We start from the raw sequence: 23749 nt of genomic DNA, 5'->3' as shown, positions 1-23749 counted from the left end.
TCAAAGATCCTGGAGCACAGGAGCTGCCAGAGGACTGGAAAAGAGCTGATGTAGTTCCCATCTTCAAAAAGGAAAAAACAATCCAACCTATCAAAAACAGCACCACTGTTCCTAAAAAACAGGTTAGGAACACAAGTTAAAATAGGGAAGAAAATGGTAAGTGAACACCTGTCTACCCTAGACGAGTTCAAATCACCAGAACTGGATGAATTACACCCCAAGGTTCTGAAGGAACTGGCAGACGAGATCTCAGAACCACTGAACTATATCTTTCAAAGATCCTGGAGCACAGGGGAGCTGCCAGAGGACTGAAAAAGAGCTGATGTTGTTCCCATCTTCAAAAAAGGAAAAAAAAACACAGATCCAAGAAACTACAGACCTATCAGTCTGACCTCAATACCAGGGAAGATTCAGGAAAAGATAATCAAGCAATGAATCACCGAACATCTAGAAGCAAGCAAAGTAATAACCAAAAGCCAACATGGGTTTGTCAAAAACAGATCACGCCAGACTAATCTTATTGCATTCTTTGAAAAAGTGACAAAATTAGTGGACCAGTGGAATGCTGTCGATATAATTTAGTTACTCAGTTCAACTTATATGTATATAATATGTATATATATGTATATAAATAAATAAACAGGACATGCTGCTGTTACCAGAAAGTAGCAGGGAAGATTCACAATACATTTATTTTACCATTGGCCTTCTCTTCTTGGAAATAATACTGAAATAAATCATTTCCCCTCAAAGTTCTTCTCAGTTGTAGTCCAGAACAGCCTCCAATCTTTTGGACATCAGGGTCTAGTTCCATGGATTGAGGTTTTTCGCATGAACTGGAGGGGGCTTGGGTTTGCGTGCTGCCTATATCCCATGTACGGGGCTTTGCTTGTTTGTGTGGACTGGATTGGTGTCGGTCCATGAACTGGGGGTTAAGGACCCCTGGTCCAGAAAATTAAGACCTATCTTGAAAAAGTATATAACTCCTGCAATGAGTTGCGGGAACCCTGGGCAAGAAAAGATCAAAATTTAAAAACAGACAAACAGGATGTTTTAAAATTAGGTGTTCCCTTAGCACTGTGGATTATTTCTATTTATTTCCAAATATAGTCTTTTTAAAAAGCAGTTGTTTTAGCTTGGGCAATCTTGGGTTGTTGTTTTTTTTCATTTGTACATACCTAAGTTACTCAGTAGTATAACCTTTTTCACAGATTATAATATCTTTGTAAACATCTGTATTAGTTTAAGTGAGTAGTAAATTCTTTTCCTGCATGATTCATACTTAGTCTTTCTGACAGCTAGTTTAAGCCATCACCTGGAATTGATGTAGCCATTCCAAATACCCTTCAGAAACATAATGTTTCTGCTTGTTAGACTTCCTGACATAGATAAGAAATAGTTATTTGGAGAAGATTCTAACTAACACATTGGCTCAGTAGAGGCATGCAACTTGTTGAATGAGAAATGAAGATTGCAGTTCCAATTGTTCATGTTTTCTCTTGCTGCAGTGACTACCTTGTAAATTTGCCACTTATACAGAAGGGAAGGGTGAGAAAATGCCTTGAGAACTGGTAGCAAAAGGATGTCCGAGAAAAAAGATGAGAAGCAAGAAGGAGTTTGATATGGGGTGGTCCCAAAAGCCCCTCTATTGTAGGACATTGCTTAAGGCATTGTTCAAGTCCATTTCCAAGTTGTGTGGTGTCTCAAAGCTTGCTCTATCTGCCACTTGGAATTTTGAAAATTCCCATTAGCCTGGGAAAAATTGGTTTCCATTACTTTTCCATTCTGCTGCTTTTGTGAAGTTATCAAAAGTCACATTGAGCAGACCAAAACTCATTTCTTTTTGTCTTCTTTGTTACTAGGATATTTCTATTGAAATGAGAGCCTGTTTGTGAATTGTAGGCCTCCCTTAGGCATGTGTGTGTGTGTGTGTGTGTACACACACACACACACACACACACATATATAGTAGAATAGGAACTGTGTTTTTGATGTGCTGTGGAAATCTTTGGTTATGATGTATGCCAGTTAGGTTTTTCCCCCCCCTCTTGGTACAAATAGCTCAGGAGGAAAAATATTGCTAGTTGTTCATAGGAAGGCTTCTTGAACTTTTTGTCATCATCTTTTCTTTAGTGTAATGTTCAAATTTCTCCTAAAAATCTAAAAAAAAATGCCATTTATAAATAAACAATGAAAACAATAGAATAAATTTTGGGGAAATGTGGACTTATAAAAAAGTACAACTAAAAAGGTTCTTCACACCTCCCCTGGACTCTGTATGCACCTCCCCAAGGAAGTACACCTCTTTGTTGGTTTGTATCCAGCCTTTATTATTTTTACAAATAACTCAAGGCAGCACACACATCCAACTAATCTTCCTCCTCCTATTTTCCCCACAACAACAACCCTTGTGAGGTGAGTTTGGCTGAATTAAGAGTGACTGGGCCCAAAATATTTTACTAGAAGAGTTCTTAAATCCTCTGCTCGAAATAAAATTTCCTATACCACCAGGTTTGAAATTTTAGGTCTAGATAGCCTCGAATTACGTTGTCTACATTCCAACCTATGCTTAGTTCATAAGATTATTAAAATGTTCTACTTGTAAATGAGTACTTTAATTTCAACCATAATAACACAAGGGCTATCAATAGATTTAAACTCAATGTAATTTGCTCTAATCTTAATTGTAGGAAATACGACTTCTGCAATAGAGTAGTAAATGTCTGGAACATTACCTGATCCTGTTGTTAGTCTCTCTAATCCCCAAACCTTTTACCTTAAACTGTCTACCGTGGACCTTTCATGTTTCTTAAGGGATGTGCATAAGCGCATCAGCATGCCTACCGTCCCTGTCCTACTGTTCCCAATTATATGTAATCATTCTATGTGTTTATGGCTATGTTTTGCCTATTTATATCCATGTCTATGTCTATACTGTTACTCGTTTCCTTGTATTTGTTGATTGATTGATTGATAAATAAATGAATAAATAAATAAAATAAAATAAAATCACCCAGCTCGCTTTCATGGCTTAGGCAGGGGTTGATTTCAAGATCTCCACTGCCTTAACCACTGGTTTATAGCTATTATGAGTTGATGCAAAGTCGCTAATGGGCCTAAGGTTTGTAGTTTAATATTATATTAAGAATCCTTACAAAGCTTAATAGTATTTCAAAATTTCTTTAGAAGAAATAATATCATTTAGATTTGAAGAGTTTGGGGACATGTACATATCTTAGATGTTTTGCTATTCGGGTAATTTCAAAAATAAATGGGTGTTTCCCAATAACTGTTTCATATGGCTTTCTGACTACATGAGACTAGATAAATATATCTGTGGATTAAACACTTTGCATTGTATTGCATTGCAGCACAAATGGCTCTGTGCAACAGCATGTTTTCCTTCTTATTTTGTGGTGAGAGGCTGTTGTGGACATGATGAGGCTTGACTGCTAAGAAACGCTTAAGTGGGGAAAAATGAATGCATTTGGGCTAAACTATGTGACAATGCAACATTTTCAGCTTTTGAAGTGTTCTGACCTGTGGAATAAAAGAAGGTCTAAAAGATGAATGGTGTTTCGACTTGCAGAAAACAGATTTGCCAGTTTAAAGTGTTCAAACTTGCAGTTGTGTGACAGCTGATCAGAGACTGATAATTTCCATTTGATTCAGTTCCAAATGGATTGGGAGGGGAGGGGGACATATGGTGACCTTGCAAAGTTACTCTGAATCTTTTCTATTAACATTTGGAAAGTGAGAAAAAGCGTGTTGCTTATTAAATCAATTAAGCTTTCCAGCTTCAGCAGGAACATTTCTAAAGCAATCAGAAATAGCAACAAAACTAAGTAATTAAATAGGCTTGCTTTTTTATTTGTTATTCTAGGAATGCTGTAACTTAAAGAAAAAAGTATATTTATTGACTGATTACACTGTTAATAATATGATCTGAATCAACAATATGCATATAACACCAAAAATAAATTTTTTAAAATTCTATTTTTACTTGCTTCATTATTTTGTTACTATTAAAATGTTTAATTTTAAAACTGACTTATTTTGGATATTAAGTCATCTTTCTCTAACCTGTCGCCCTTCAGATGCATTGGGTACTGTAATTTGGGAATAATTAATAATGGCACCTTCTAGTACTGAACGAGTACTAGTGCTCACGTATGGCATGAGAAGCTGTCATTAGTATTACCTGAAATTAATTTAAAAGCAGGGGTATATGTGGAATGGAAAATATGTTTTGTTTCCAACCTGGAACAAACTATAGGTAGTTCTCCACTTACAACAGTTTGTTTAGTGATTGTTCAAAGTTACAACGGCACTGAAAAAGTGACTTATTACTGTTTTTCACACTTATGACTCTTCCAGCATCCCCTTGGCTATGTGATTAAAATTCTGATGCTCAGCAACTATTTCATATTTATGACTGTTACGGTGTCCCGGGATTTTGCGACTTTCTGACAAGCAAAGTCAATGGGGAAAGCCAGATTCACTTAACAGTCGTGTTACTAACTTAACAACTGCAATGATTTACTTAACAACTGTGGCAAGAAAGGTTGTAAAATGGGGCAAAACTCACTTAACAAATGTCTCACTTAGCAGCATAAATTTTGGGCTTAATTATGGTTGTAAGTTGAGGAATACCTGTATTAAGTTTGAGAAATTCTGCTAAAGAGTCTCAGTACCACCATGTTTAGAGGAACTGTAACGTAGGATGCTTTGTTCTGGGTTCCGGATGAAGTAATAGTTTGCCAGACAAAATAGAATAAAGCTGGTGTGTAGGACACTATCTCTCTCACTATCTCTCCTCAGAAGCTCCTATCCCACCAGCTCCTCCATACTCCAGTGTTTTCAGCACCTTCCTTACCTCCCTCCCTTCATCCACTTACAAGTGTGACAAAAAGGTTGCCTGGGAAGCCTCTGGTTTTTTTTTTATTTACATTTATATCCCGCCCTTCTCCGAAGACTCAGGGCAGCTTACAGTGTATAAGGCAATAGTCTCATTCTATTTGTATATTTACAAAGTCAACTTATTGCCCCCCCAACAATCTGGGTCCTCATTTTACCTACCTTATAAAGGATGGAAGGCTGAGTCAACCTCGGGCCGGGCTTGAACCTGCAGTAATTGCAGGCTGCTGTGTTCTAATAACAGGCTTCAACAGCCTGAGCTATTACGGCCCTGGTTGCAGCTCCTTTGAACAACTGGATCTCTTTCTCCAACCATTTGTCCACCCTTTGTGGCTTCAGTGTGATTCCAGGAGAAGATGCATCCGGCACGGGAGTTGCACTTGCCAAATCACCTTTTTGCCCTCTGATGCAAAAGGATGCACATCTCTAAAAGACAAAGTGTTGCTTATAGTGCCATAACAATCTCTCCTTTGGCAGTCTTTTATTGAAGCATTCACAAAACGCTTTTAACAACATAGTGAACCAGAAGGCCAAACAATTGCCTACTTTTCATGCAACAAATATTATTTACCCTGTTACTGAGGGTCATGGAGATACGCTTCTTTATGGCTGTCAGAAAAAATATAATCCTAACTCACATCATTTTCACTTACAGTTGATGAGAATTAATGAACATTCCTCCTTGGTGGAGTTGTTTTTAACAGGGTGTCTTTGTGCATGGGTGCTGACAAAGGGGAATGGGCAAAGCTGCCTGAACTATATGAAAATAGGTGAACCAGTCCTCTATCATTTCTAGCTTCCAAAGAAAGAACAGTTCATTGTCTTTTTTTTTTGAATCCTGTACACCCAGAGCCAGCCTAAATAATAGCATTTCTGAACATCATTCTTCTATAAATGCTGTGTGCTTTATTTATACATACAGAGAATTACCCCTTAATCAATGTATCACGTGTTCAGCTTGAGATGTTTCTTAGGGCTCATATTGATTTGCACTGTAAAATGGCAAAAGAAGGCAATTGTTGAAAGGATTAATAGTTCTTTATTATAGAGGAACAGAGAAGGATTATTTGTTGAGCAGCAGTTTATCAGCCAAAAGCTGTGACAGGACTTTCCAGTTTTTCCTACAAACTATAAGTGAAAGGACTAGTTTTTAGATATAAATTGCTGTATAGAATATCATCTTAGACATTTTAAAAAAATTCTTCATAATGTGAAACAATTTATATGCTTTTAAACATAAATGGTGTAGTTTTTCAAAGCTGGCAAAATTCTGAAACTTCAGAAAAATGATTCTGCTTTGGTTTTAGTTTAATTATAAGTTGCCATCATTTCAAATAAACCATAATAAACAGAAAAGCAGAGTGTTGTTGATGGCTGTGTACAGATGGTACGGGAGGTGATATTTTTGTTCTTTCTGTAGTTCAGATGTCAGCAGAACATTTAAAGGTTTTCCTTTATTTGAAAGTCAGCACTCCCACCATATGTTCCTTTTTTAAAAAAATCTAATGGGTCAAATTATATTACTTTCAAGTGCATCAGAACACTCTGTTCTTACGTAAATAACCTTACCTTACTGAATTTAATTTTGATGAACTATGGTGTTTTTTGGAAGGATCATAAAACATGCTTTTTTATAAGAGCTACAGTATAAAGGGAGTCTGAATAAGGCTTATCTTTGGAATTTAGGACATAGATTTAATTTCTCATAATAGTTTTATTTGTAGAATTTAAGTATCTTGGCATCTTCAGGTAAAGCACTCTTAGTTTTGACCTTGTGCTGGGTTTGTGGAAGGGAAGAGATAAATCTTTTGTTCTGAAGCAGTGCCCGGTGTGTGCTTGACCAAGGAGGAAAGAGAAAAACTGTCAAACTAAGAAGTAAAAAATACTATACAATACTACACAAATACAGTATGAACACAAATATGGAAGATCAGTGATTTTAGTGTAACAGCCTACTTTGTGAATTGGGACTTCAAAAGTGCCAAATTGACAGGCTGAGCTGGAAGTGATCTGTCACACTGTCTTTAGATTTCAGACACAAAAAACTGAGCAGCAGCTACCACAGGCAAGGTTAATGTGTCTCAGCCTGTCAAGATAGTAGCAAACACTCCAGAGACCTTTGACTTGAATTTGTTTCAAAAGAAGTATATTTTACTGCCATACTTCACAGTGGGTGGAAGAAGACATAAAACCAAGAATCAACACATAAGGGTGTTTGTGGTATAAATTGCAGTGGTGGAAAGTTCCTGTATCTTGTAAAATTTATTCCTTCTCATAGTGGGAAATTGCTTCAGCTTCTGATTACAATCCACTATATAAAATCAGAATTCTGAAATGGGTGGTTTTATAAATCTGACTCCTTTTGCACATTGCTTCCTAGGTAGTTCCTTCCCTTTTTTTCTTTTTCAATTTTAAAAAAGTAATGCTCTACATCACAGGTGTCAAATTTGCCGTGTCACCTTGCCATGTGACATTTCGTGATGTTTTCCCTCTTCATGGAGCTGTGGTGGGCGTGGCCTGCATGTGATGCATCTGGCCCACGGGTGTCCAGTTTGACATCTCGGCTCTACAGCAAGGATGGGCAGTTTTCCCAAGGGGACACATAAGAAAATGGAACTGTTGTGGAGGGCTAAACCAATAGACTGAATTTAATTTAAACTCAATATTAATTTTATTGCTTTAAAAAGAGCAGTAAATGATACAGTTTTGATTAGTTGCTACTGGTAAGAATATATTTCACGTCTTATGTATATTTGATTTCTGATTTCCAATTGACATCATGAGGGCCAGACAAGGACAGTCAAAGAGCTGGATGTGGCCTGGGAGGCCGTAAAAGTCTGCTTTAGAGAAATAGAGGAATAAATCTATTGTAACAGTATAGATGTAGGTGAAAGTCATAAGTGATGTATTATTAGAGGCCTTTGTTGCGTGATTGTAGATTTTAATAATGCTATAACAAAGATCAAAGATCTTGGAGTTCTTATATCAAATGACCTAAATGCCAAAGCCCACTGCAACTACATAGCAAAAAAAGCACGAAAAGTAGTAAACCTAATTTTACGCAGCTTCTTTTCCGAAAACTCTACACTACTAACTAGAGCATACAAAACATTTGCCAGACCTATTCTTGAATACAGCTCATCCGTCTGGAACCCATACCACATCTCTGACATAAATACAATAGAACGCGTCCAGAAATATTTTACTAGAAGAGTTCTTTGCTCCTCCGAAAACAACAAACTACCTTATACCACCAGTCTTGAAATCCTGGGATTAGAAAATTTAAGAACTCGGCCGACTTTGACATGACCTGTGTTTAACACACAAAATCATCTATTGCAATATCCTTCCTATAAAAGACTACTTCAGCTTCAATTGCAATATTACAAGAGCAAAAAATAGATTCAAGCTTAATGTCAACGGCTTCAAACTTGATTGCAGAAAATATGACTTCTGTAACAGAGTTGTTAATGCTTGGAACTCATTACCTGACTCCATAGTCTCTACTCATAATCCCAAAATCTTTAACCAAAAACTGTCTACTATTGACCTCATCCCATTCCTAAAAGGACTATAAGGGGCGTGCATAAGAGCACAAAAGTGCCTACCGTTCCTGTTGTTCCCTTCATTAATATAGCTAATGCATATTCTTTACATACATACATACATACATACATACATACATACATACATACATATATATGTATATATATTTTCTTCATGATTTTTTTTTTACTTATGACAATGTTTGTGTATACTGTTGTGACAAAATAAAAAAAAAGATACTTAATAATGCTTATAAGAAAGATGTACTTAGCATTCCAAATTTCTCCTGGGCGTAAATATCTCTTGAGATCAATTTCTTTGAGAAGGCGTTTTCACTGGAATGGCATTACTAACAAGACATTGTCTCTTTCTTTTTCTCTTTCTCTGAATCTATTGTAGGATTGTTTTCCTCATTGTGGCTTCTGGGGATACCATGTGGGAAGATTCCTTCAGCAGCTACAAGGCTTTTGTTGCCAGTAAGTTGCATTTTTTGTCTGTCTGTGTGTCTGTCTCTCTCTCCCCTCTTTCAGAACCTTTGGGAATAAAGGATATTATTGCTTCAGTCTGTGGAGAGGGAAGGGCAGTTATGATTCTGAAAACACAAATGTGATGAGGGAGCAGAAAATGTTAAAAGAAACTAATGTAATAGAAGATGGTTGGATAAATTCAATTTCTATTCTTTATTTGATACGTTTGAGAACAAAGGAAAATACCAGTTTATACAAAGACTGTTTTCATTTAAATTGGAGAAACATAAAGCTTTTTAAATGACAATAAATTTCATTGAGGCTTGTTAGCACATATAGTTAAATAGCTTTAATTAACAAAATGAGTATCCTTAGGCTCTTCAAACAACTGATCTTTAGAATTTTTGTTACCTTTATCGTTCATTGCTTTATATCCCTTCTTTCTGTTTTTGAAAAAGAGGGGGAAAAAAAGCTATTTTAATACCTTATTCAATGAATAAAACACTACCACTGCTGGGGTGTTGTTGTTGTTTTTTTGGGGGGGGAGGATAAAAATCTGAGACTAATATATTTAGATGAAATGTAATTATAGATTATACATTTAAATTATTTTTGCACATAAAGTTTCAAATGCAGTTATCCAGACCATCTACAACCAGTGTGACTACACAACAACCAAGAAGTCTTGCGTGTTGCTAGTCATCTGGGCTGTAACCTAAATTTATGAATTCAGTATGAACTACTAAGAGCAAGATGAATAGCCTTTGTTTTTCCTCAATTCTGTAAATTGTTATTGATCTCATATCTTACTCAACCATTATGCAAGTAGTTTTATTTTTAACTTGGCATGGTGGGTAAATGGTTTGATTTAGAGCAGGCGTCCTCATACTTTTTAAACGGGGCCAATTCATGGTCCCTCAAGACTGTTGAGGGGCCGGACCGGCTGAGTGGGGGTGGCCAATTTAACAGTTCATTAAACAATGCACACAAATTAAACTTCAATTTGTTTTGCTTCTGGGGGGGTTTATTTGCTTTTTGTTGCTCTATTGGTTGACCAAGGAGCTTGAGAAATCTCTCTCTGTCACTCCTCTCTCTCTTCTCTCTCTCTCTCTCTCTCTCTGTCCCCCCTCCCTCCCTCCCTCTGTCTATATCTATCTTCTGGAAGCGGGGGAAGTGAAAAACAGGCTGTTTTTGCCCTTTTTTTGGCCTCCTGGGCCCGTTTTCCCCCGCCTCCAGAACATCTCTGCAGGCCAAAATTGTTGGCCTTACCTTTCAGTTCCAGCCCACGGGACTAGGGAAGGTAAGCCCTTTGGCCAAGCACCCTCTTGCGCTTGGCCGAAGGGTGGGTGGGATGATTTGGGCGGGGCAGCCTCATGGTCCTGTGTGGGCTGGATTAATGGCTTTGGTGGGCCGCAGTTTGAGGAGCCATGATCTAGAGCAAAAACCACAATTTGGTTGACTTTGTGATTGCAGGTATGGTATAGTGTAATGTGTGAATGAGGAACATAATTTGTAATTTGCTTGGATGTTCCTATTTGTTTCATGTCATATTCAAATCTGATATTCTTAAGATACAAAAAGTCATAAAAATAGCCAAAAGTGGCCAGTAAACTGCATATAAACTGCAAACTATATAAATGTGTTTTTGCAGAATTTATATACCTTCAACAAACCATGGTTAATTACTTTTGATTGTAATTTTATGTTTATTGTTTTTAGAAATATTTATGTTTTACCATTTTATAGCTTGTAATGTTGAAGGCATCCAAGATGGACAGCAGATAAATTAGATAGGAGGGAGGGAGGGAGGGAGGGAGGGAGGGAGGAATAGATAGATAGATAGATAGATAGATAGATAGATAGATAGATAGATAGATAGATAGATAGATAGATAGATAGATAGAAAGAAAGAAGTTTGTTATACTTCAGATCCTTGTTTAAGGCTTCCTATTCTTGGCATACCTCAAACTTTTAACAGCAAGTTATCTGAATTTTGATCATTCCACCCTTTCTGAGAAAAGAAAGATTAATCAAACTGCTAAAATATAGCTTGAAAAAAAACTGTTATGCTGTGGAAAAATATCTTTTATTCTAGTCATATTTCATTTTGGAGTATGCTGGCTGAGAATCTTGGGAGATAAAATTCTGACATACCTGTGTGGGAATCAAGTTGGAAAAGAACTTCTATAAATTCCTGAAGAAGCCAATGGAGATGGAATGGATCATAGAATTAGAATGAGATGAGAAATGTGAGCATTTGATTTTTGGCAACACTAGTGGCTCTAGCTCAGGGGTGTCAAACTCACGTGTCATGAGGCGTATCCGGGACTTTTCCCCACTTCACTAAACTGGGCATGGGTGTGGCCAGCGTGATGCATCCGGCCCATGGCCCGAGAGTTTGACAACACTACTTTAGCTTCTTTGGGCAAACAGTCCACTTCACAGTTTTGCATCAACACAATACTGCCTATACATTTTCTAATTATTACCTATAACATGTTAAATGCAATAAAATAGGATGTAACTATTTCCTAATATTTTTGGTTTTTAGTAATAAACTTAGTTAATAAACATAGACTTTGTGAAATCTTTTAGAAAGTGTGTGTGCTCTAAGTGGTATTTTGGGATACAGTTTGAAAAGCAAAGATCTGTTCTTTAAAATGATGAATTTGCAGTTTGTGCCTACTTTCTAGATATCCTTTGACTCAGACATTGCATTAACTTTTGTTACTGTGGGAGTCTGTACTTAATTAGAATCAATAAAATGGCTGATATGAGCAGAAAAAAATGTCCTTGTATTTGAAGGGTATACTATGATCAATTTATTACAAAATGGCCCCTTCATCATCTAATTTATATGTGCTGCCCAGACTTTGATAGCTATCATCCTTTTATAGTGCTGAGAATTGAACGAACTTTAAATACTATTAAAAGTATTCACTTTTAATCCCTGATATTGCTGATTTGGTATTTGAGACACAATTTCCTTTCCCAAATTGATTTTTAATCTATAATTGTATATTATAGATTAAATATATTATCTGGAGAGAAAAGCAATGCCATGATGTTAGGATTGTTACAGTAATTTAATGAACTTTACTTAAGGTCAGTTTACACTTGGAGACAGCCTATATGGCAGCGTAATTTTATGGCAGGCTATTAGGTTTTAAGCATTTTCCTTTGTAATTTGGAGATGTAACTGCTGCTTATAATTGGTCTTTATTGTACTACATGAAGAAATACATAATATACAAATTGTCTACTTTATGGGAAATAAATTTCCACAGTAAAATTTCCTGTATCTATCCAGTTATTGCAGAATCTACTTGCAAGTACAGGTAATCCTTATTTAGTGACTGCAAAACTCAGTTGTGAAATAAAGTGGTTATTAAGTGAAAAATCATTGGAGAGGAAGGGATTACAAGAGAGTAAGCAGGCACACTGTGGAATATACAGTTTTAGCAAAGTGCTAGTACTGGCTTTTAAAAAAATATATATTTTTGAGCTGCTTAGGAGACAAGCTTTAGTTTAAAACTGACTCGGGTCTTGTCAATTTGAGGCAGCTGCTGCAAGCTGGCTAATTAAGGTCACAGCTGAGCCTGTTACTTTGCCATTAGCATTTTTTTAGGGAAGACCTTGCTGCAGAGAAGAAGGAAGTGATAGCTTGATTATACATTACATCTCTGCTCTACTAGGAGGGGAAGGAAAAAATGGGTCAGAGACAGGAGAATGGGTACTAACGTATTGCATTGGTGAAGAAAGACGAATGCGAGAGACATTGCAAAGATCAGAAACGCAGATGTCTGTCACAAAAGTTACTTTTTCCATCACTGTCATAACCGCAAACAGTTACTGCCCAAGGCAGTCTCTAAACAAGGGCTATCTGTATAGCCAATATTTGATAATTAGAATTAAGTTGCCCCTGGTGATATTTCACAGTTTACCATCAACACACAGGTAAAAATGTCAGTCTTTTTCAGACCACTTTCTGAAAATTGAGCATTGCCTCTACTTCCTTGAAAACGGCAGTCTTTCAAAATTCATTTGAAAGCCTCAGAAGCAAATTCTCCCCCCCCCCAATTGAATGTTAAAGGCTGAAGAATAGAGTTGAACAAAGGGATAGTTGGCCACCACTGCCACTTGATCTTTCAGGAGCAGTAGAGTAGAAGATCCAACAGCCTCATGTCATCTTTTAGAAAGAACAATGTAGCTTCCAGAAGAATTTACAATCTCAGTCATGGGCTGGATGATTTATTGAATTGAGCTACAGTTTATTTCACACATGTCTTAATTTCTCACTGTCAAACTCACGCTGTCACGTTTTTGTCACGTGATGTATTGCAACTTCCCCCCCTTTGCTAAAATGGGTGGGTGTGGCCAGTGCGTGACACATCTGGCCTTTAGGCCGTGAGTTTTGACACCCCTGTATTAGCTGAAAAGTAAAAATAAAGTTGTTTTCAGTTTGGTCATTTGATCTAACACCTCCTCCTAAATTCAATGATCTCCTATAACTTGAAAATATGTTGGAAATAGGGAACAAAATATAGAATTGAATGCAAAGGTGATTTCTCAACACAGAAGAGATCTGGATCTGTGTCAAGGAATGTTCCCATCCCATCTGGTTTCATCATGCTTAATCTTCTTTTGCCTCTTTTCAATTACCAGGTATGTTGATTTCATTTTTCAAGAAAATTCCTCATTAATAAATGAATTTATTTATTATTTATTTGATTTTTATACCGCCCTTCTCCCGAAGGACTCAGGGCGGTGTACAGGCAAGATAAAACAATACAATATACAGATTAAAATACCATTTAAAAAACTTATTTAAATTAGCCTAAAATTAAAAATTTCCATACTAAAAACCCCGTTTAAAATTGATAAAAGATAAAATTCAATTTAAGACAGCCCCGCGCAAATAAAAAGATGCGTCTTCAGTTCGCGACGGAATGTCCGAAGGTCAGGTATTTGGCGTAAACCGGGGAAGTTCGTTCCAGAGTGTGGAGCCCCACAGAAGGACCTTCCTGGGGCCGCCAGCCGACATTGTTTGGCGGACGGCACCCTGAGAAGTCCCTCTCTGTGAGGCGTGCGGGTCGGTGGGAGGCATGTGGTAACAGCAGGCGGTCCCGTAAGTACCCAGGCCCTAAGCCATGGGCGCTTTAAAGGTCGTAACCAGCACCTTAAAGCGCTCGAAGGCCACAGGCAGCCAGTGCAGTCTGCGCAGGAGGCGGTGTTATATGGGAGCTACGCGAGCTCCTCTATCACCAGCGCAGCTGCATTCTGGACTAACTGAAGCCTCGAGTGCACTTCAAGGGAGCCCCATGTGAGAGCATTACAATAATCCAGGCGAGAGGTAGCAGGCGCATGAGTGACCGTGCACAAGGCATCCCGATCAAGGAAGGCGCAACTGCGAACCAGGCGAACCTGGTGGAAGGCCCCCTGGAGCGGCCGTCAAATGATCTTCAAGCGACAGCCGTTCATCCAGGAGGACACCTAAGTTGCGCACCCTATCCTTTGGGGCCAATAACTCGCCTCCAACAGTCAGCGCGGCTGCAGCTGACTGAATCGGGTGCCGGCATCCACAGCCACTCCGTCTTGGAGGATTAAGCTTGAGCCTGTTTCTCCCCATCCAGACCCGTCGGCTTCCAAACACGGGACAGCACTTCAACAGCTTCATTGGGGTGGCCTGGGGTGGAGAAGTACAGCTGGGTGTCATCAGCGTACAGCTGGTATCTCACCCAAAGCCACTGATGATCTCACCCAGCGGCTTCATATAGATGTTGAACAGAAGGCGAGAGAATCGACCCTGCGGCACCCACAAGTGAGGTCCCTCGCGGTGACCTCTGCCCCCTGTCAACACCGTCTGCGACGGTCAGAGAGATAGGAGGAGAACCACCGATATCGGTGCCTCCACTCCCAATCCCCCAACCGGCGCAGCAGGATACCATGGTCGATGGTATCAAAAGCCGCTGAGAGGTCTAATAGGACCAGGGCAGAGGAATAACCCTGTCCTGGCCCTCAGAGATCATCCACCAATGCGACCAAAGCTGTCTCCGTGCTGTACCGGGTCGGAAGCCGGACTGGAGCAGGTCTAGATGACGGCTTCATCCAGGTATTGGGGTAGCTGTCGCGCCACAGCACTCTCTACAACCTTCGCAACAAAGCGAAGGTTGGAACTGGGCGATAATTACCCAAAATAGCTGGGTCAGGAGGGCTTCTTGAGGAGGGTCTCACCACCGCCTCTTTCAAGGCGGCAGGAAAACCCTTCCAACAAAGCGTTGATAATCTCCTGGAGCCAGCCTCGTGTCACCTCCTGAGTGGCCAGTACCAGCCAGGAAGGACACGGGTCCAGTAAACATGTAGTGGCGTGAAGCCTCCCCAACAGCCTGTCCACGTCCTCGGGGGCCACAGGGTCAAACTCATCCCAAATGGACTCAACAAGGCGTGTCTCCTCTCCCTCGCCTGGATCATCCCAATTTGGTCCAGACCATCCCGGGCTGGCGATTTTATCGTATAGATAACCACTAAACTCCTCAGCACGTCCCTGCAAGGTCATCCGCACCTCCTGATGAAGGAGGCGGGTCACCAAACAGGGCGGCGGGCGGTTATCTGCCGGCGCAATGAGGGTGGAGGTATATGGCGCCTCGCCTCCCTCATTGCCACTAGGTAGGTCCTAGAATAGGACCTAACTAGTGTCGATCAACCAGGCGGCTGGACCTCCAGGTGCTCTCTAGACGTCTTCTCCGGTGTTTCATCTCCCTCAGCCCCTCGGAGAACCAAGGGGCCAAATGAGATCTGCGCCGGGTCAGAGGTCGCAAAGGCACGACACGGTCCAAGGCCCCAGCCGCGGCCCGCTCCCAGGCCGCAACTAGTTCCTCAGTCGTGCAGTGGGCCAGATCCTCAGGGAATGGCCCAAGCTCCGTCAGGAACCTCTCGGGGTCCATCAGGCGCCTGGGACGGAATATCTTTTTGTTTATATATTGTATTAAAATATTTATTGTTGAATATGTTACAGTAGATTGGATTCATATATTTGTTAGCACATATATTGTGGTTGACATACAATAGTTAGGTTTCCACAAGATTGTAAACCAAAGCTAAAAAGAACTAAATGTCTTAGCACAGGGGTGTAAAACTCGTGTCCTTGGCCCGGATACGTCACACACTGGCTACGCCCACTCCCAGTTTAGCAAAGGGAAGAAAGTCGCAATACGTCACGTGATGACAAAGTGACTCTGCGAGTTTGACACCCCTGGCTTAGCACAATGTGAATCCCATCTGTATGTATTAATATGAAGATACTCTTTCTTAGAAAAAGTAAACAATGTCTTAACTCATGAAAAATTCCATATTGTTTCTGGCATCCTCCTAAAGAATCTAGTACAAATTTAGGCAAAAGAGATTCAGAGATAGGAAAGGTAGTAATATTCATACTCTAAATATCTAAAAGAAGATGCCTTCTTTTCTTCGTAACAACTCTGGTTAATTATGATTCCCATGATCAAGTGATTACGAGTCTTATTGGTTCAAGGCTAATTTCCAAGTTGTTTCAAAGTTCTAGGTGCTATACAGGTAAGTCCTCGACTTATGACCATGATTGAGCCTAACATTTCTGCTGTTCAGCAAGACAATTAAGGGTGTTTTGCCGCATTTTATGACTTTGCTTGCCATAGTTGTTAAGTGCATCATGGCAGTTGTTAAATTAGTAACATGGTTGCTAAGTGAATCTGGCTTCCTCACTGACTTTGCTTGTCAGAAGGTCACAAAAGATGACCACAGGACACTGCAACCGTCATCAATACATTCCAGTTGCCACACATCTGGGTTTTGATTATGTGACCATGGGAATGCTGCATCGTAAGTATGAGAAAATGTCATAAGTCATTTTTTTCAGTGCTGTCGTAACTTTGAATGATCACTAAACTGAATGGTTGTTAGTTGAGGACTATCTGGATAGAAACACGTTTTGTGCATGTGCTATATCTCCTTTTTGCTTTGAATCTCCATTTATGAATCAGAGAAAGAGTGTTATTGTTAGATAAAGGAACTGGAAATATTTCAGGGCAAAATTTAGACAATAGTATCTGTCTGGTGTGTAGTTTAAACATAGAGCTTTGCCAGTGTATTTAAATGATTTTGTTCAGTAAACTTAGCAGGTCCTGTACTTTTTATTTTTAAAATCAGTGTCAAGTCCTAGTAACAAATGTCCTGCCCATCTTACAAAAGACAAACCAGAAATCATGAAAATGAGATAATTTTCAGTGCAGGTGCATAATAATGTTTATAGTCAGTTTATCCTGATGCTTGGAGTTAGATGCTGAGATTTGAAGTGATGCAGCCCCAAATTAAAAATTCTCCCTCTGTAGTAAGGACTAAAGCATTAGCAAAGCCCATTCCTGCAAAGAATGAATGTTAATTATAAGAAACACTTACACTGTGTATAAAGTATGCAATGCCCAATAGCCTTTTGGAAGGAATGTTTCATCACTACAGAAACAATAACACAAACATTTCTTAGCATGCCCTGAAGGTGAACTTGTAATTTAATGGTGGGGAAAAAAAAGAGCTCCAAGTGGGTCTATGTATGTGTGTGCCCGCTCACTTGGTGCAGAAAACTAAATGAAGCTTGTCTTTTAAAATGATTTAAGCATGTGCCTAATAAATGATAATCAACAAAATGACCCCGAGGATGAAAGGTTTCCTAGCAACAAGTGCTAGGATAAATTGAAGTCTGAATTTAGCTGGTTTTTGTTTTGCTTGGTTGGATTAGTGTCATAACCCAGTTTGTGTGGGAAGCAGACTTGCTCACAATTAGAACAGAGAGAAATATTTCTTCTTTAGCCACCCACCCTCCCCCCTTTTAAATGGCATTTTATTGATTGCCAATTAGGTTGGCGAATTCCGGCAAATTTGAAATTATACAAGAGAAAATTTTTATATAATAATTTATTATGGTAGTGTATGTGTTCTATCCTGGGAACCCCTACATTAATTATTTGATTTTGAGGGAAATAGCATTTTCAATCTGTTTGGAAAACATGTTTTGGTAAGAAAACTAAGGGATTTGTAAATTTAAAATTGTTGTGATTTGTGTACCATTCCGAAGTTAGTGAGATTAGTCAAACTATTTTGACAGCATTGTTTTTGGCTTTCCAAACATGAAATGCTTAGATGTAATTTGTAAAAAAAAATACTGTTCTGGAAAAAAAAATAGGATAAGCAAATCCACATGTTTTTTATATTCTGATTTTGAAGAGCATCTTCTTTTTGTAGGATAGGTATGTTTTTAAGGTTTTATTCCCAGATACAGTCATCTCTATAACAAGATATTTCCATAGGTGTTTCTGGGGGAAGGGGGCTTTTGATACTCTGCCTCAGTATTACCGTATTTTTTGCACTATAAGGCGCACTTCCCCCTCCCAAAAAAATGGGTGGAAATGTCTGTGCATCTTATAGAGCAACTATTGCGATGTGGGAGAGGGGAGTTGGTGTGGCGGCAGCATTTGCTGCTGCCGTTCAGCGCTGGTAAGGAACACTGAAGCCTTCGCTGCTGAGCAGCTGATCGATGGATGGATCAGCCTACTGGAATACTGCCGATCAGCTGTTCTAGGTGGTGGGGATCACGACCTATTACCTTTCTCCGCCAATAGCTGCTGATTGCCACCACCGAATGGCGGTGATAGTGATGGCGGCGAACAGCAGTGGTGATCCCTGCTGCCTAAAACAGCTGATTGGTGGTATTCTGGGAGGCCAATCCAACCGCCAATCAGCTGCTTGGCAGCGAAGTCTCCAGCATTCCCCGCTGGCGGCAGGAGCTCAGCTCAGTTGGCCGGTGGTGGGTGAAATGGAGCAGAGCCCTGATGAGCCACGTGCTGGGGCTGCGATAACATGCTGAAGCTGACCAGGTTGTTTGTTGCAAGGATTTTTCTCCTGTAAGGCTAATGTGCATCTTAGGGTCCGGTGCATCTTACAGTGCGAAAAATATGGTATTTATTCATTTATTTATTGTATTGAAATAATAATATTTGTTTTCAGTTATAACCTGCCTGTGTTTTGCATCCCTTCTTCTGTCTTTTTCTTCCTGCAGAAAAACTGGGCAACGATTTGTATTAGAACCTCTAATGTCATTAATAAATTTAATTACATGCATTTCATCTGATGCCCAAGGCTAATTAATTATACAGTTCCCAACACAATTTCCATTGCCAGTGCTTGCCTTTAAAGCTATTTGTTCAACTTGGAGGCAGTTACTCAACGGAAAGTCTGCTTTCATATCAGCCTTTTTGGGTGTTGGATCGGCACCAGAACCCCCCCTCAGGAGCGTAGTAGGTCTTTCCCAGTGGTGCCCTCACTTCCTATTTTTTAGATTTCTTGCTCCAGGAAGGCTCATTTGATGCTTGCTTTGCTGTTGTTTCAGTGCCAGGCCAAGACCTTATTTTCCTTGATGTTCAAAGCTTAAAGGCCGAGATAAAATAATGAAGTTTCTAATCTATGCCAAAAATATGTAGCATGCCCTTTAGATTTGACTCTGTGCCAGAGTTTATAGAGGAAAGAGGAATCTGAATCATTTCCTCTGAAAAAAGATTGTAATATTTGGATTTATTTTTTTTAAATTTGAAGGTGAATGGTAAGGCAATGACGATAGGGAGAAGATAACCAGGGGGAATCTTATCTCATAAACTAGAAGCCAGAGTCATCCAGTCAAGCTAAATTATGGGGTATTTGTTGCAAATGAAAGCATTTTTTTCACACCTTATATAGTCAATGTGATAAGGGAATGACACACGTTCATATTAGATAAAGCTGTCTGGCTACTCATCATGATGACTATATGCTATTTCTCATATCAGAGGCAATCTCTCTTTCTCAAGTAGTTGTTGAGATTCTCCAAAAAAGGTATGATTGCGTTCCTGTGTATTTCTGGTAAACATCTAATTGATCATAAGGGGAATAGTGTTAGAATGAGCAATAGTGAACAAGTCCATTCTGCATATGAACACAAACACCCTGAAGACTGCTATCTTGTTTTGCGTCAAACATATTCTAATCCTTTAACTGTTCCTTGTAGGGCTTCATTTCCAGATCTTAAATAGCCAATCCCTTAACTTGTTCTAGTTTGTCACTGCCTTTTTTTAAAACTATGATACCGAGAACTGGACAAAATATTCAAAATGGAGTCTGAACAGAGTAGTTTGTTCTCGTGATCTAACTTTATGCCCCTGTTAGTGCTGCCCAACATAGCCCTTTATTTTGGAGCAACTGCTGTGCATCACTGATCAACATGGATATTCAAATGCTTTCCCCAAAAATAAGTGCCAAGTCAAGTCTTCCCCCTTCCTATCCTGGCACCGTATATTTTTCTTACCTAGGTGTAAAACTTTGCATTTCTTGTTAAATTACATCTTGCTTATTTCAGTGCACTGCTCAAACCTCACTATATCTTTTCTGAGTATTCTCTGTTTTGTATAATGTTAGCCACTCCTCGCAATTTTGTATTCTCTGCATTATAGTTATAAGCGTCCCTCAACTCCCTTGGCCAAGCTATTGATAAAAATATTGAACACAGTTTCCAGCACAAAATCCACCAGTATTTCCATCTAAGCTGCTGCTCAATATATCCATCCAAGCTGAGATGGAACCATTAGGTGCAGTTGCTCAACCAATTATGAGTCCATCTAAACTAGCAATAGCACTTAGATTTACCGTATATACTGTTTCATAGTGTTTTACAGCCCTCTCTTAAGCATATTGCTCCCAACAATCTGGGTTCTCATTTTACCGACTTCAGAAAAATGGAAGGCTGAGTCAACCTTGAGCTAGTCAGGATCGAACTCCTGGAGTGAGCAGTTGCGTTAGCATGCAGTATTGCATTCTAACCACTGCACCACCACATCTTGAGTAGTAACAGTGCTATTATCTCATCCATACCCACATTCTAAGGCTAGTATCTCATGGTATTCAATAAAAAAGGCTTTGTTGCAGACCAGTGTACAGTAGTCTGTACTGTACGCTGATCTGCTAAGCTAACTCAGTCAAAGGTGAAGATAGGGTTAGCCTGACCTTTGTGACCAACTTATTCTAGTTCCTGTTAATCATTGCAGATCAATCCAAGTTCATCCACAGAGATGATGCTTTATAAACTGTACAAAAAATGTGCTTGGCTGCGACATCAAACTGATGTGCCTGTTCTCTGGATCCTTCTTCTTTTTGAAAATCAGTTCAAGAAGAAGAAATACCTAGTTTTGTATGTGTGGATTTTGTACTAATATTAGATGAAGGCGGGGTGGTGGTGGAGTAAATTGGCAGGCTTTAGCTAATGTTGTAATATATTCATCATTAACATCCCATCAGAGTCTAAACTGTGTTTAAATCAGATGTAGAAATGTGAAGAGGAGGGATGGAGTGATCTGTGCATCTGTATGCTGCACAAAAATTCCATGCTTTAAATATTTCAAATTCCATAACTTAAATGGCCAGATAACGAACTACACTTAAAGGGCTATATTTTTCTGTTTCTAAATCTTTTCCACAATTGCGTAATCTAGTGTGGTGGTTTAGTAAGTTGGAATCTTGCCAAAGATTTTACAAGCTTTCTGGGTTTGCTGATAGACTGAAATTTGCAAATACATGGGAACTGCCAAGGACCTTCCAGGTGTCAGAACATCTGGGGCAGGCATTTTTCAGTACAGTGGGTAACAAGGTGCACAAGACTATTTTAACTGAAACAAAATAGAAAACTCAATTAATGGTATAAAATGGCAAGTTGTTATTAAGTGGGAAGGTCGGAAAGATTGATATGCTTGAACAAGAATAATCAAGTTATTGTGGTGCATTCTTTCCGGGGCTTGTTCTCAGGAAAAATTAACACAATGCAATAGATTATACACCTTGAAATGTGAGGCCGTACTAGTAACTTAATCTGTGAATTCTTTGCTTTTGTATATTCACGTGGAGTACAAAAGTTTATGTGGGACAGAAGAATGGACTTGATATTTGCCCCAACTGGTAGATCCTTCAATCCAGGCTATCTTCTCGGGTAATCCCTAATTTTATTTTACGTTTTGGTTGACATGTTGGTTTACATGTGAAATTTACAATATGATTGCCACAGTTCTGTACAAGCCATGAATCCTTTTAAAAAACGTGCCTCTTTTTCATAGTTAATCATCAGCTTGCAATATGCCTCCACTCACTGTTATTCAGTATTGCTGAGCAGTAGTGGAGGAGAGGTCAGTCCTTTTGTGTTTGGCAGGACTCAAATGTAATGCCACTGAGAAATTTCAGCAGGCAGAGGTTCTATTACTATAATTCTCACATAGTCATGTTCTCCCATAATTTGATACCAAATCCAAAGTGTGTATTATGAAAGATCTGCACCTGGATTTCTGAATGGGAAATGGGTGGCATGGCATAAAAATTCAGTACGTCATTAACATAAAGTTCAAAGTGACCTGTATTTAATCCCTTTACAATGGATTAAAAAACCCAATAGTTCTTTTTGAAGTATTATGATTAATATCACTGCTTACTTTGAATAGGTAACATTAATTCATAAAGGAACACTGGTCCTATGAACAGCTAGCTTGAACAGCTATAAAGCATTCTAGTTTGTTGTTTAGGCACGTTATCCTATGCTCAACTACTTCCGTTTTATATTCTGAAGAATAACTTGTTATTTTTGTACTACATGATTCTGCATCTGAAACTTCTTATAACTAAACCCCAACATTTACTGAAGATGGAACAACATTAGAAGAGATTAAGCCAGTGTATCCTGACTGCTTACTTGGTCTTTCAATACAAATAAATAATTTCCAAATGCATAAAAATATAATTTGCAACTCAGTGGTGAGAAAGATCAAGGTTGTGTTTGCATGTAGGCATCCAAAGGTGAAATATTAGATGAAGAACAGTCAATAAGGACAAAAGGTTCTCGCTTCTGTTCAAGGCTCTTTTTTAAAGCTTAAGTTATATATTGAAGCCTCAAAAGAACAAGATTTTGCTTCTTGGGTTAAGAGAGCCAGTTTAGATAATCCAAATGGATAAAGTAAAAGAATTTCACATCAACAAAATGTTTTAGTATCTCTTCCTTGACAATAAATACCAGCAAAAGCCACACTCGCACATTTACACACTTGTATTATTGTTTAATGAGCTGAATACTATATGGCAAATATGGAATAAAAATTGGATGGATGGGAAGGAATAGATGACAATTCAGAAATTATTGTATCTCAGTCTAGTAGTAAAGGTATATCAGGATTACAATAAATAAAAACATGGATGTTTATTTTCTTCCATCTGATTTTTCCCCCCACATGCGCATATGGAGAAAGAGAGAGACGTGTTTAAAAGTTCATGAACTCTTGACCATTGAGAGTTCAACCCTAGGTAGTGGCAGATGTTTCTTTCCTAGGGTAAAAAAAAATACCTATAAATTCCATGAAGGCAACAGGAAGGATAGCCAGCCAGTAAATGCTTAGTTCCACCCAGTCACCAAGACTTTACCTGTATCAAGGGACTACGGGATGGTAGGTAGGTAGGTAGGTAGGTAGGAAGGAAGGAAGGAAGGAAGGAAGGAAGGAAGGAAGGAAGGAAGGAAGGAAAAAGAAATACATATATATATATAAAATTGATCTCTTCTCAACATATATCTTGTCCATTTATTTATTAGTGAAAATAATCCAAAGGTGTGTATTTGTTGTGGCAAATTTATGTGAACCTATAGATTATTGGAAGGGGAATATAAGGTCAGATGTTAACAATCAATGGTGTGGTAAGTGTGAGTATGAGAAGTCCTAAAGAACATTTATTGTTGA

The 23749-nt window shown here is 38.9% G+C and overlaps 1 protein-coding gene across 7 annotated transcripts in view; it reads left to right on the top strand.

The window, feature by feature from the left end:
- Window positions 1–23749, top strand: part of SEMA4D (semaphorin 4D) — a 121861-nt gene that overhangs the window by 38432 nt on the left and 59680 nt on the right. For 4 of the 7 annotated variants that reach the window (XM_058166134.1, XM_058166129.1, XM_058166127.1 and 1 more), the window contains one exon: window positions 8863–8939. The exons of 2 other annotated variants lie outside the window; for them this stretch is intronic. The gene's annotated coding sequence lies outside the window, so the exon portion shown is untranslated. Of the gene's footprint in view, window positions 1–8862; window positions 8940–13420; window positions 13596–23749 lie in introns of those variants that run through there. One more of the 7 variants, XM_058166133.1, reaches the window with a different exon arrangement.

Source organism: Ahaetulla prasina, chromosome 2, assembly GCF_028640845.1.
Source record: "Ahaetulla prasina isolate Xishuangbanna chromosome 2, ASM2864084v1, whole genome shotgun sequence".
Classification (NCBI taxonomy): Eukaryota; Metazoa; Chordata; class Lepidosauria; order Squamata; family Colubridae; genus Ahaetulla; species Ahaetulla prasina.
The sequence above is the reverse complement of the archived record's forward strand: the minus strand, read 5'-3'. Positions and strand labels throughout refer to the sequence as shown.